The sequence below is a fragment of the Tinamus guttatus genome, unplaced genomic scaffold (assembly GCF_059628265.1).
Source record: "Tinamus guttatus ecotype Peru unplaced genomic scaffold, ASM5962826v1 Tinamus_guttatus_pri_ptg001013l, whole genome shotgun sequence".
NCBI classification, from domain to species: Eukaryota; Metazoa; Chordata; class Aves; order Tinamiformes; family Tinamidae; genus Tinamus; species Tinamus guttatus.
The window spans coordinates 26,894-41,772 of record NW_028289547.1 but is presented as its reverse complement, the minus strand read 5'-3'; the positions used below and the strand labels follow the sequence as shown (position 1 = coordinate 41,772).

Below are 14,879 nucleotides of genomic sequence, written 5' to 3'. Positions count from 1 at the left end.
TCTAGCAGTTAGTGATGTAATTACACAGGCTCCTAATTGGTAGACAATGATCTAACTAAGACCCTTACAGCCCCCCTTACTTGTTTAGCTCATCCTTTTAGTTCAACAGCTCTTTTATTCCCTCTGACCTTGGTCTACTTCCTTATCTCCTAGTTAGCAGTCCCTTTGTTCTTTCACTGAAACCTGAAGGCTGGAATTGAGCAGGCCTGCTAGGCAGCCATGTCCGCGGCTCTCTAACCATTCCTCTACAGAGGGGCACACGTTCATCTTGAACGTTTCTACGACCATGTTCAACTAGGTCTTCTATACCTGGTATCGATTCTCTAGCTCCCCTTAATATTCTCTCCCTCTCTTCCAATGTAAATAGGGCATGGAGGAGCTGTTGACAACCATCCCATGTGGGTTGATAACTATACATTACAAATTTAAAAAGGGATATCATGCTCCCAGGATCTTGTGAGAAGGGAGGGTTTTGTTGCTTCCAGTTGTATAGGTCCGTGGTGGAGAGGGGCACATACATATATGCGCTCCCTCTTTCTCCAGGGACCTGCCCCAGTGGTAAAACTGATACTGGGAAGCTGGTGGAGTCAGGAGAGATAGCTGCACCAGTTCCGACCAGGCCATAAGTTTGATCCCTTCTAGTGTGGGGCGGGGATAAAGGGTCGTCCTGGACAGGACCACCGTGTTGATCCGGCACCACAGGGGGCCTTTGTGGTTCTTGGGGACTATAGGGTGGTAAAAATGGATCCTCAGGTGGTTCTTGTAAGACAGGTAATTTAGGCGCGGATGGAATGGGGGGCTTATTTCTTCCCATTCTTATTGTTAGCATTTTGCACCCCTTTCCACATTTTACCATACACATTTGTAGCCAAATGGGGGGTTCTTTTAGGATATCATTCCATGGAACGATATAAGGAATCTGATCGGGGTGGCCAGGATCCCCCATAACGATAAAAAGTACTCTTCGGACTACGTCGGAGTCGAAAAACCCCTCGGGAGGCCAACCCACTCCAAAAGTTGGCCATTCACTTGTACAAAAGATTTTCAATTTATCTGCCTTAATATTAAACCCGTAATTTAGGAGAGTCCATCTCCTAAAATTTTGAAAATTTGACAAAAAACAATTAAGGGGTCCTTCGGGAACAGAACTCAATTGTCTCATTCTGTCTGGATTAAAGCAATTTAGAACACAACACAAATGACACAAATAACAATTAGCACGACAACCGACACAAATAACAATGACCACGATACTACTTGCGGAATATTCCAACCTATTCCAACCTTTTACCCAGGGCAACGCAGTGGTGTCCCACGCGTGCCGGTGGCAGGGAGTTATTGTCTCGTCAGACCTCCCACAGTCCACCACACCAGAAATCGGGGCACCCCTTAACCTCCTGAATCGTACGATCCCTTATCTCAAGGTTTTTCGAGATCCGGGGACCTGGAACGTCATCAGGTAGCGTTCCCCCTGGAAGCATTCCCCCAGCGAAGTCGGGCGGCCCTTCCCAACCAGGGAGGGCCTGGCGATTACTGAGATCCCGGACGAGCCCCCAAAATGTTGGTCTGTAATCTCAATAATCACCCGCACACTCAACCTGGTGGGTTGAAAAGCAAGCTTTTAGTAGCTGGCCGGCAACGGACCTCTTACAGTTTGCCTGAGATCCGCGCCGTCTTGAGGATAAGTTCGTGTTTTTATAGACAGCTGCAACTCCTTCATATGTTATTTGCAGTTACCAGTTCTTCACGGGTGATATCTTATCTCATGGTTGCAGCAAGAGCAGGGTGACTCAGCATAAGTAGCAAGCTATGTTCACAGAAGCAGAGAGTGAAATTAGGTACCTAGTCACCTCAACCTTATTAACCTCTTACATGGCCCCTCTTTGCACAGGGTCCTACACTGCCTGCCCTGATTGTCAAGGACAGCAGACACCTGTTTTCTATGGAGTTAACCCGAGAGGCCTACAAGCGTTACAATTGTGGCAAACGGATGTCACCCATATCTCTGAATTTGGGTGGCTTCAGTTTGTCCATGTTTCTAGTGATACATTTTCCCACGCTGCTTGTGCTACAGCCCAAGCCGGGGAGAAATCTTTACACGTAATTCACCATTTTCAGCATGCCCTTGCAACTCTTGGCATTCCTCAAATAGTGAAATTCGACAGTGGTCCTGCCTATGTTTCCAAAAAGGTGCAGAGTTTTCTAAATCAATGGGGTGTTCACCACATAACTGGGATTCCCCATTCCCCTACAGGCCAAGTCATCGCTGAATGCTTACATGGCATCCTGAAGCATCTCGTGCAAAAACAAAAAGGGGGAATGCAGGGGAAGTCCCCACAGGCAAGACTAGATAAAGCTGTATATGTGCTTAACTTTCTTTCCTTCCCTAATAACTCTACTCTGTCACCCGTTTTTTCACATTTTTCCTCTTTGACTACAACGGAAAAGGTGCCACAGTGGGTACCAGTGCAGGTTCGTGACTTAGTCACCAGCCAATGGTCTGGGCCGCATGGGCTGATAACCTTGGGAAAGGGGTATGCTTGTGTTTCCACAGGCACGGGACCACAATTGGTTCCAGCCTGGTGCATACGACCAGTGTTGCAGCAGCTCTCGTCTTCTTCCTCCTTGGATGTACCGGCAGAGGATTTGGGATTCGAGCTCCACCCAGAGGACCAGACTGCAACGTCTGGGTAACCCTTGCGAACGCCATTGGGCAAGACGCACTATGCTTAGCGACGAACGCTCCACAGAATTCGTTTAGTACATGCCTGTTGCAGTCAGCCTGGGGCCGGTGACGGGCGATGTCTCCTCAGCAGATGGGGGAGCTGAGCAGGAGAGGCGGGAGCCAGCGTGTGACCAGGCAGCTCATTGGTCGGCCTCGTGCGTAGTCGGTGCGTGATCACCTGCTTGATTGGCTGGTCGGGCTGCTGGGCTGCGCGTGCTGCCGGGCAGGGCAGGGGCTGCTCCAGGATCAGAAACTAAGTTGTGTTTAACCCTAAATAAAGGTCTTTGGCTCACCATCACAAAGACCCTGCTCCTCTATACGCCCGCAAATGGCGCCCAACGTGGGGCTCGAAGACTAGCTCTCTCTCCGGTTGCACCGCCCAGCTGAACTCCCGGGATTCACGCTGAAAGGAAGCGTAAGGATCAACTTGAAACGAAGCGTCCTTTGTGCATGCACTAAAAGCCTCTTGAAAGGAAAGAGGTAAGCGGCTGGGAACTACGGGTTCATACCTAATGAAGGAACAGAAGGACTGAGTCCGCTCCTTCACAAGGTGCACCAAATGGCACCTGAACAGGGACAGAGATAGGCGACAGACGCGCTTGTCACACCGGGGCGTTGCTCAACTGAACGAAGGTTGAAAGGAAGCCGCACTCACAAGTGCCTCCTGCAAGACAGAGGTGAGCAGTCGAGAACAATGGGGAACTCCATGACACAGGAGCAGAAGAATGCGTGAGAGGTGGCTGATTTGAAACAGAGCTCGATATGGGCGCATGAGCAAGAACCGCATCTAAATACTCATACAGTGTATGACCCGGCAACGTGGGATAAGGTCGGGGTGATACTGTGGGACAGGGCAGACGTGGCCAGTGGCCGGGGCCGGTGGTGGCGGCTCCGCGGCCGCCTCGGCTTGCTCGGCTCGGCGCTACCCTCGGGCGCCAGGACGGGGCGGCGGCGGCGCGGGCCGGTGCTGGGGGCGACCGCGCTGCTCGGCGGGATCCCGCTGTGGGCGGCGGGCGGGCCGCGCCGCAGCGCCCCCTGCAGGGCGAACTGGCCCGGCACCGAGCCCAGCCTGCCCGCGAGTGGGGCTCTGTGTAACCGCATCGTCATGACTGCTGCGGATATCCTTCCGCTCATGTCCAGTGGCAATGAGGAAGAAGAGAAGGACTACAACGGTCCTACTCCAGGAGAATTGCTGGAACGCCTTTTTAAGAAGAGAAACTGGAACGCCCTTTTAAGAAGAGAAAGAAACTGGTCAGAAAATAAACAAGAATACTGTCTTGGGAAAATGATGATAAAGAACCCACTGTCAGAACCAGATCAAGAAGAAAAGGAAAATCCAAAAGAGAGTGCAAAAGAGATACCTACAAAAAATATAGAAGAGCAGATGACCACGTACTATCCTGTAGGAATGGAAAATGGCACACCTTGTAGCTTCAGACAAAACCTACCCAAATCAAGCACAGCGATGTACATCTGCCATCCAGAAGCTAAGCACGAGATCTTCTCCGTAGCTGAAATCACAACTTGTGAATACGAAGGGGTTATACTGACACCTCTGTTATGCAGCCATCCTAAATATAGGTTCAGGGCTTTCCCTGTGAATGACATCTTTTGCCAGCCACTACCAGGATTGCCACTTAAACACCATAACCTGGAACAGCTGGAGAAACAGCAAGAATTGATGAAGATGCATTTTAGAAGAATTAAGAAGGAAGAAATGCATTCAACAAAAAAAGAGAAATTTTCTTCCATCCATAAACCAGTTGCTCTTGGAAACCACCAACTATTGACTGTGGTAACAACCCATATCTCCAAACTGACTGATGACAAACTTACAAAGGAGTTTCTTACAAAGGAGTTCCTTACAAAGGAGTTCCTACTGCTTCCATGGCGGGGGTTGGTTGGTGGAAGTATGAATTCTGCTATGGCAAATATGTTACCATGAGGATAAGGAAAGTGGACGAGGCTCTGCTAATGCTGCAGTATTTGGGGGGAAAAGAACCATCCTAACCTTGTAAAGCCATGGTGGAGGTGCGGGACCCGTGGACAGGCCAGTGGGAAAAGCAGTACCACTGATAACATGGGGGCGAGGGTATGCTTGTGTCTCCACACATAAGGCCTGCGGTGGATTCCTGCACGATGGGCCTGACTGGCACTAGCAGCGGCCTCCTCCTCCCTTTCTTCATTATCCTCACTGGAACCATAATGGCAAAAAACAAAAAAGGGGGATATGTTGCAGTCAGCCTGGGGCCGGTGACGGGCATTGTCTCCTCGGCAGACGGGGGAGCTGAGCAGGAGAGGCGGGAGCTGCAGCCGCGTGGCCAGCACGTGACCAGGAAGCTCATTGGTCGGCCTCGTGTGTGGTCAACGCGTGATCACCTGCCTGATTGGCTGGTTGGTTGCTGGGCTCCGTGTGCTGCCCAGGCAGGGCAGGGGCTGCTCTGGGATTGGAAACTATAAGTCGTGTTTAACCCTAAATAAAGGTCTCTGGCTCACCATCACAGAGACCCTGCTCCTCTATATGCCCGCACATTCCTGGTTGGAGTGCCTGCAGAAGAACGAGAATGGTGGGAAGTGACGGCGATGAGTTACTATAAGGACAAGGACTGCAACCCATGGTGTAATGAGATGATTGTTGAGAGAAACTTTAGTGGTGATCTTCAGAATTGTAATGGCACAGAGAATCCCAGCTGTCAGGACTATTGCTTTTTAGTTATAGTACATTGGGGAGGGAGCTCAGAAGGGCGATGGATTTGGGTTAATGGCACAGTACAACATTATAGTGAGCCTCAAGAGATTGATTTGCTGGGCTCTCTCCAAATGGATTGGTGTATAATGTTCAACTATACTGGGGGTAGAAGAGGGGATCGAGAGGGAACCTTTCAAGATGTTGGTCCCAATTCGCCTATATACCAGAACACAACTTACTGGTGTAACCAGACAGCCACAAATGTTAGTGCAATGAAGACTGTGGGTCAAAACCACCCACTAAAGCTCCCTCAAGGGGTGTTCTTGATATGTGGGGATCGGGCCTGGCCTGGGATCCCCTCCCGGGGCCACGGGGGCCCTTGTTCAATTGGAAGGTTGACCTTACTGACTCCCAATCTGACCATGATCCTTGCCCATACCAGAGGTAGCAGGGAGTGCCGTAGCTTTCACAAATTTGATGAGAACTGTGACAATGCTGTTACATTCTGGAATCTGACTGAGGCAATCGCTGCATCCTTATTTATACCTGGAGTTGCTGCTGCTGGTGCGCATAAGCAACTTGCCAAGCTTGGATGCTGGCTTGCGAAGCAGACTCATGCCACCACACTTGCCTTAGCAGGTCTCCTAGCAGATGTAGATTCAATTCGTAAGGCTACCCTGCAAAATAGAGCTGCAATAGATTTTCTATTACTAGCACAAGGGCATGGTTGTCAAGATTTCGATGGAATGTGCTGCATGAATTTGTCAGATCATAGTGAATCCATACACAAGAGTATTCAGGTACTGAGAGGCGGAGTACGCAAGTTGCAAGTGGATGATGAATGGGAGTGGTTGAATAAGTTGTTTGGTAACTGGAGTTTGTCTGGGTGGTTACTATCTCTAGTGAAAATAGGTTTGCTGATTTTGGTAATTATTGTAATTGTGTTATTAATGGTACCTTGCTTGATTGGTCTGCTGTGAAGGGCCCTGCAGTGAACCATTAGTACCATTTTTGTAGCACAAATACAAAAAAGGAGAATTGTCAGGGATTACAGCAGGTCTGTGGAATCCCTGGCTCCCTTAGTGGAGAACGTTAACCTTGAAAAGATTAGAGTGTATCTATGAGATAGGGAATTCACACAGAGACAGCAGAAAATTATTAACAAGTTTTGACCACAGAGCAGAAACCGGCCAAGCTAAGAATCGTCCAATCATAACTCTGTTACTAGCTCTTGTCCTTTGTAGTCCTCACCAATAAGCAGCAGCCACGACGAGGAAAGCTCGGTATAAATAATGTACTTGGAAAACAATAAAGTGTAGTTTGCGTTGCATCTACCCCAGTTGTTTGTGTTTTTGGCCCCCATGACTGTGACGCTCGAGACTGAGAGCCCTCTCCCATCTTCTGGGGTGAGTGATGATTGCACATTTGTACATCAGAGCTAGCTAAAAACCCCACGCTCTAGTAGAGAATTTCCTGTACTGACATCTGAAACCTGCTTTGTAAATGTTGCATTTGAATAAATCATGCTGTTTGTGAACTCGACTGCTTGTATGGGGGGAGGCGATTGGACCTATGGTCCACGGACTGTTTGCGAATCCGACACTGCCAGAGTCGAGCTTATAGTTTGCCATGCTTCAACGAGGAGGAGGCAGGGCTATAAAGCTAAGGCACGGCTGGAAGGCAAGCTGGCAAGGGACGTTAAAAATAACAAAAAAAAATTCTTCAAATACATTAACAGCAAAAGGAAGATCAGGGAAAACGTGGGTCCGCTGGCGGATGGGATGGGCACCCTGGTTACAAATAACACAGAAAAAGCAGAGTTGCTCAATGCCTTCTTTGCTTTGGTGTTTACCAAGGGCAGCCCATTAGAGCCCCAGGCCCTAGGGACAAGAGAAGAAGCGGGTGGAGAGGAAGACCTGCCCTGGGTAGAGGAAGATTGGGTCAGAGAGCACCTAAGGAACCTCGATACCCACAAATCCATGGGCCCTGATGGGATGCACCCCAGAGTGCTGCGAGAGCTGGCAGATGTCATAGCTAAGCCGCTCTCCATCATCTTTGAAAGATCCTGGAGAAGGGGGGAGGTGCCAGAGGACTGGAAGAAGGCCAATGTCACGCCTGTCTTCAAAAAGGGCAAGAAGGAGGACCCAGGCAACTACAGGCCAGTGAGCCTCACCTCCGTCCCCGGAAAAGTGATGGAACGGCTCATACTGGCCGTTGTCTCCAGGCACATGGAGGACAAGAAGGTGCTCAAGAGTAGTCAGCATGGATTCACCAAGGGGAAATCTTGCTTGACTAACCTGATAGCCTTCTATGATGGAATGACCAGCTGGAAAGACGAGGGGAGAGTGGTGGATGTCGTCTATCTCGACTTCACCAAGGCTTTTGACACCGTCCCTCACAACATCCTCCTGGGCAAGCTCCGGAAGTGTGGGATAGATGAGTGGACAGTGAGGTGGATTAGGAACTGGCTGGATGGCAGGGCCCAGAGAGTGGTGATCAGCAGTGCAGAGTCTAGTTGGAGGCCTGTAGCTAGCGGGGTCCCCCAGGGGTCAGTCCTCGGTCCAGTCCTGTTCAATTTATTCATCAATGACCTGGATGAAGGCACGGAGTGCTCCCTCAGCAAGTTTGCTGATGACACGAAACTGGGAGGAGTAGCCGATACCCCAGAGGGCTGCGCTGCCATCCAGAGGGTCCTGGACAGACTGGACAACTGGGCGGTGAAAAACCTCATGCAATTCAACAAGGCCAAGTGCAAGGTTCTGCACCTGGGGAGGAATAACTCTAGACACCAGTACAGGCTGGGGACTGACCTTCTGGAGAGCAGCTCTGCGGAGAAAGACCTGGGTGTCATGGTGGACGACAAGTTGACCATGAGGCAGCAGTGTGCTCTTGTGGCCAAGAAGGCCAATGGAATCCTGGACTGCATTAAGAAGAGCATCTCCAGCAGGTCGAGGGAGGTGATCCTGCCCCTCTACTCAGCCCTGGTGAGGCCACATCTGGAGTATTGTGTCCAGTTCTGGGCCCCACAGTACAAGAGGGATGTGGAGCTTCTGGAGAGAGTCCAGCGCAGGGCCACAAGGATGATCAGGGCCTGGAACATCTGCCCTATGAGGAGAGGCTGAGGGAGCTGGGCCTGTTCAGCCTGGAGAAGAGAAGGCTGAGAGGGGATCTAATCAGTGTCTATAAGTACCTCAAAGGAGGGAGTGAAGAGGACGGTGCTGGTCTCTTTTCAGTGGTGGCCACTGATAGGACTAGAGGAAATGGCCGGAAACTGAAACACCAAAAATTCCATAGGAACTTAAGGAAAAATTTCTTAACAGTGAGGGTGACAGAGCACTGGAACAGGCTGCCCAGTGAGGTTATGGAGTCTCCTTCTCTGGAGATCTTCAAAACCCGCTTGGACACAGTCCTGTGCCACATGCTCTAGGTGACCCTGCGTATGCAGGGGGGTTGGACTAGATGATCTCTAGAGGTCCCTTCCAACCCTAAGCATTTTATGATTCTATGATTCTATGATTCTATGCTATTTGGGAACTCAATTAGTTCCTAGGAAGGTGATTGGACCTACGGTCCACAGACTGTTTGTGAATCTGATACTGATTTGATATCTCCTTCCCCCCCCCCCCCCACCACTACGGCTTTCAAACTGCAACATTTCACAATTTATGGACCTTGATTTCAGTTCATTAAATTGAGATGAAGTGCCTTCACAAAATTAAACCAACTAATCCTTTCAGAAGTTTCTTCTACTTTCTCTGTTATCCTGTCTGGCAGTATATGTGTCTGCATTTTAAATTTATGTCTAACTCAAGGAAGTATAATTCTACCAGCATGAACAGCTGCTGGTACACTGTCCTGTGGTTTTACAGTATGAGTCATTTTAAAACATTCCATTTCTTTAGACATGATCAAACTCTACCATCAAAGATTATAAGGACTTCTTTAGCATTTGTGTATACCCTGAATAAGCATGTACAAAACATCCTGTCTCTGCCACTGCTTACTGTTCAGCACAGGACAGTCCACGCTCTATAAATTGGGATTCTCACTGCTATGTTCTGCTGATATCACTGACTTACATAATAAATTTGGTTGAATCTGTAATGACCTCCAGATATTTATTGACATTTCAGTTGCTTCAGTTTTGCTATCTACTAATGGATGAATGCCACATGTCAATACTGGTTATCTAGCACACAGTTTTTTTAATAAGCTATTCTGACATCTATTTTGAAAGTAATGATTTTTTTCTTACAGATATTTTCACTCACAATTTTCTTGCTAACATTGCTAAATTGTTGTCTACAACCAGGACATTTTATGATAGTTCACATTTGTTCCTAACTATTTGATTATGCTTGGTGTTCTGATACACTTTATTCTCTTTTGAAACTGTCATATAGAACGTTTGGTGTACTTTGGCATCTATCATCTACGAGAGGGTCAACAACACATGATCATGCTATTATGCACGTATGTGTACATTAATACCCATATTCACAAACTGTGGAATCTGTGTAAAACTAATTGGGCTGGAAGAAAAATTTTGCTTTGCAAACATTGGACATGATCTTGCACTACTGAAGTTTTGCTTCTAAGTTTGGTCTAGGAGTAGGTTCTGTGAGACTTGGGATGCAATCTATAACTAATGCTGTCGTTCTACAAAATGGATTTTCTAATCAGTGTCAACCTGTAGGTTTCTGAGACTCTGTTTCACAATAAGAAAAATGCCGCAAAAGAATAGAGGACATATTCTAAATAATAGGTTTGTAAAATATGCCATCTGAACAAAGAAGAGTTTTCAGAGTCAAAGAGAAGTCAAAGTTTTAACTTGGATAGCTTTGTAGATGTTAAAGGCTGAGTGTATTGACTTCAAATGATGACTTCATCAGACTTTCAAAATGTGCTGCTGGGAACATCTTAACTAGCATATTGACTAGCACATCTTACCTAGACAATTAGGCCTAAAAGACACTAATTTGTGGCACTGTTAGTCTTGTTTAAAAGATTCTGTACAGATTTCTGTCCTTCTCTAATACTAAATTAACAACATCATCAGAAATGTTTAATAAATAAAGAAAACATTCATTTTGCAGCAGGTAAATTATTCAAAAAGACTCTTTTAAGCAGATTGCTAAAAAAAATATATTTTTTTTTCTACAGAAACCAGTGTAGTTTTCTGTGTTGTGAGAAGGTGTTTCTTATTCCTTTGTATACCTTAACTCTTTGGAAGGAGGTAGACTACTTTTGTCACATGACAAAGTTCAAGCATTACAACATTTGAACTCGACCGCTATTGTAGTAAACTCTTGCTGCCAGTAGTAAGCTACTACCCTACCATGTGGGGACAGAATCAAGCAAGTTTCTGGATCAATAAACGACAGTAGATCATGCCAATAGAAAATGTATGGGCTATGACAAGTCAGTACACACAGGACTTACTAGGTATGATTATAGAAATGACAGACCCTTTTTGCTGTATTTATCTCGGCAAGTCTTCAGATAATAATACAGTAGTCTTTTCTGTTGTAAACTGGTAAAATCTAACTTAATGGGCTACTTCAAATGCCAACTATATGCATGGTATTTATTTCAGATGTCTCAAGTAACAAGTTCTGAAAATCTCTAACCAACAGGTCTTTTTGACTTGCTTGTTTTGATAAAAGTATCACTAGGATTTTGTAAGATTGCTTCTTGATAGATTTTTTTTTAGAAACTCAACAGGACAGTAATAGTGTGACAACAAATCCTGATGTCCCTTTGTGATTTTTCTGCTGCTTAAATGGAAGGCCAAGACATATCTATTATACTGTAAAATACTGTTTTCTGCAATGCAAATGTGTTGTCTAAAGCTATTCTGATGTCATAATATCCCTTCATTGCTCACAGTCCGAGCGAAAAGTCTCCATAGATTGATCTTTGCTCTTCTTGCTGAGAAAATTGATTCTGTAATTATGCAATATAGTTTACTACAGTCAGAGGGACTTCAGTGATTTACAATCCTGACATGCTAGTAGATAAATGCAGCCTATCTGTTAACTTCTATGAACTCAAAACTGGCCTAATCCCTTCCTCTTTTGCCATGAATTTTCCTCCCCACATGAAACAAGTAGTGAAGTTATTCTCTTTGGCTAGTAAATCCCCCTCCCTACCCAGCGTGTTCATTTATTTTGTTGTATTTCTAGGTAATAAAAAACTGTTGTCAAAACTATTTAGCACTTTAGATGGATAGAGGATAAAAAAGGGAGTAGTTTAGGCTCTTTGCAACTTGCTACTGAGAATGCGTGTGCCTTTTTGACCCTTGTCATTGATACTGTTGGAGACATAATGTTTATGGCAGCTTTGAAAGTGGCATCCATCACTCCTGAAGAACTTATTTCATAGTATTGCCATCAGTAATTTTCCGGGCTTTATTCCCAAGGCTGCCAATGACTTTGAGAAAAGTATTAGCTGAGAGTCTCTGGAGATACATAAGAATGTCTTCTGAAAAACAAAAAACAACAACAACAACAAAACAGAATAGACCAGTCAAGATACCAAAATTTAAGATATTCCCTATCGAGCTAGGTAATAAGACTGTGTTTGGTTATGGTGCTGTTTGTTTGTTTTGGAGAGAGAAGGAAATGTTGGCATGTTCCCATGGCTTAAGGAAGCTGAATTATGGTTAGTGTCATCAAACCCAGAGAATTCTTAGAGTCAGGATTGGAAAGATTTTCCTATAAATTGAGCATTCATTTTAATAGGCAGTAAAGACTGAGACAGTGTGGTGCCATTTGATGCCTCTAGAGGCTGCATTTAAATCTTTTATTTCATTTTTAATTGCATTATTTCATGCATAATTTGCATCTAAGAGGCTAGGACATTTGTAGAATAAATACTAAAATTGAGATTGCTTTGTGACAGGAAGAAAAAAAAATATTCCTATAGCTGGTTATTTATTTCTTTGTTTAGTACTTCACATAATACATCACTTTCCATCTACCTGCATCTGCAATATATTATAAAGTAAAAGCTTTTTTTTTTTTTTTTTTTTTAAGAAAATGGCCTCAGTAGATGATCACACGTCATAAGAAACCTCCTTAAATAACAAAGATATTGTCATCTGTCAGGTACTCTGGCTACTTACAAGAGTATTGATCAAGATAAAAGTATAAGACAGTTACTGGAAAGCGGAAAACTGAATCAGAGGATGGGAAAAAAAGTGAGAATTAATTTGAAATTACTAAAGTGAATCATTAAGCCTGTCCCATAAAGTATCTGCCTGGGGAACTGTGACCTATTCAAGACTATTCTTAGTGTCAACTAAGAAATAGTGGAAGTGATTTATGGCACCAGGTACTATGCTATTGTCTAGGTTTGGTTCTAGAAATAGTATTTTTGGAAGACATGTTTAAAATAATGAACTAATGTGTATATCTACCTGTTACTTTGCTCTGCTAAGATTTTAAGACAAATTGTGCCAAATTTCCAGGATCGTTTCATTTCTTTTTGTTCAAGCTGTCAGCAAAAATAAAACCTATGTGCCACTCCTGCTTGTTTTGTTCAGCACAGAAGAAGAGCCCAAAACTGAGTCCTACTGTAGCCATCTAGTGTGTGCTACACTGGACAAAGCTCTGCAGTGTTCATAGAAGTTCCAATTTTTTATGGCAATAAAATTCTGGTCAATTTATAGGATTGGCTTTTCATATCTGCCTGCATGTGGGTCTGCTCTGTTTTTTTTTTCGGATCTCCATCAAAAAAATACTTTTTGCAGAGAATAGCATTCTCTCTATACCACTTGATGCCATCCAGAAAATTATTTATTCAAAAAGTCCTATTCTGGTAGTGAGCAATCAGATATATTTTTAGGTTGGTATGATTTTTGAAGCAATATTCTCACTGGCAATTTTGGGTCTGCTCTTTACTAGGTCATTCAATGTGAGTTACATATTAAATGCAAAGTAGTTACCTACTCCCTCTTTGCTATCAGTGGAAAATGGTAAAAAAAATCCACAGAATAATTTAGCTCATCCCAAATGGAGTACATATGAGGGAATGAGTCAATTTCTGGGGGTGCCTATTTATTTTCACTGGTTATGAACTGATAGCGAATTCCAGGTGGGAGTAGAATGCCAACATAATTAATCAAGAGGGTAATGTTTCAACTACATCTATACATCTTATTCACATAGATTAAAATAGCAACTAGCATCCAAGTCTCTTTTACCTGTCTCAAACCCAATGTGTATTTATATATACCTAATTTCTTTGGAATCTCTGCCTTTAATTTTGTAATTTTTATCTTACAGACTATTTTCAGAAATGAGCCTAAAATTTAAAATCATTTGAACATCTTTCTACTGAACATGTGACAGAAAACTAGTAGCATTTTCAAGACCTCCATCCATGTTCAGGCAGCTTTGGTTCCATCTTAATTCTGGTATCTAGTATTTCTTGTTATCTGGCCCTAGGTCCTCAGCCAGTGAAGAATACAAGGGGCAGTTGGAGTTCAGGGTCAGACAGTTCTGGGTCACAATATTCTCTGACTCACTGACTTGGAGATGTCAGTAGTTTTTTATGCCAGATGATTGAAATACTTTTCCTTGCAATTAAGGATTTGACATTATGCTTGACTTCCCTTGGAAATTTGTTAGCCCTTGATACTTCCTATCTATGAAATTGCTACTGAATAATTCTAATGTTAGAAATTACTTTAAACCTTTCAGTACTGATGTATAGTTTACATGCAAAATACTAACTAGCTCAGGGATGGGGAGATAGAGAGGGAAAAAAAAGAAAAAGAGAGAGCCTGGAGAAGATAAGTGCTTTCTTCATAATTTTGTTTTCTGGTGTATGGAACCAATAACTTCTCCAAGAGCACCTTCCTGTTGAAAACCACTCTCCCCTGCACAGCAGGCTGCTTCCTGAGAGGCAATATACAGCAGATGTCAGGCAAGCACTGCCGTGTAAACTGCAAAATATATCAGATGCTTTGCTGAGTCATAACACCAGCTGCCGATGATTCATTAGAACTGGCAGCTTTGTGCTCAGCGATATGGCAGGTCTTTTCTTTGTCTTCCTAGAGCTAAGGCAATCTTTGAGTAAGAGAGACAGTTGAGATGATTTGCTGTTTACTCTATAATCTTCTTTCTAAGTTCAGTCACTTTCTCACTTGATTGGTTCACGTATAATACTTAGGCTGTCAGAGTTTCTTTGGCTTCACAATATATCAACAGTTCACTAGTACTACTTTTATTTTTTTTTCTTTTTCTTTTTTACAGGGGATGTTCTGTATGCAAAGAATGTGTGCAAAAATATGCAAACATCCTAGTCCTAAGCAGTCCTAGGCAGTCCTAGGACTAGGAGTCCTAGACAGTGAACCACCCTCATTATCTTGACTTTCCTACACCTTCTGAACCTGAAATATGGGCTTTTAGGAAAAACACTTGTGACTGACTGTTTTCAGCTCAAACCACATGAGAAATC

At 44.4% G+C, this 14,879-nt stretch overlaps 1 pseudogene; it reads left to right on the top strand.

Annotated features, from left to right (window-relative positions):
- The first annotated feature begins 1,241 nt into the window (after positions 1 to 1,241).
- On the top strand, positions 1,242 to 4,743 carry LOC104573757 (endoplasmic reticulum lectin 1-like; annotated as a pseudogene).
- The last annotated feature ends 10,136 nt before the right edge of the window (positions 4,744 to 14,879 follow it).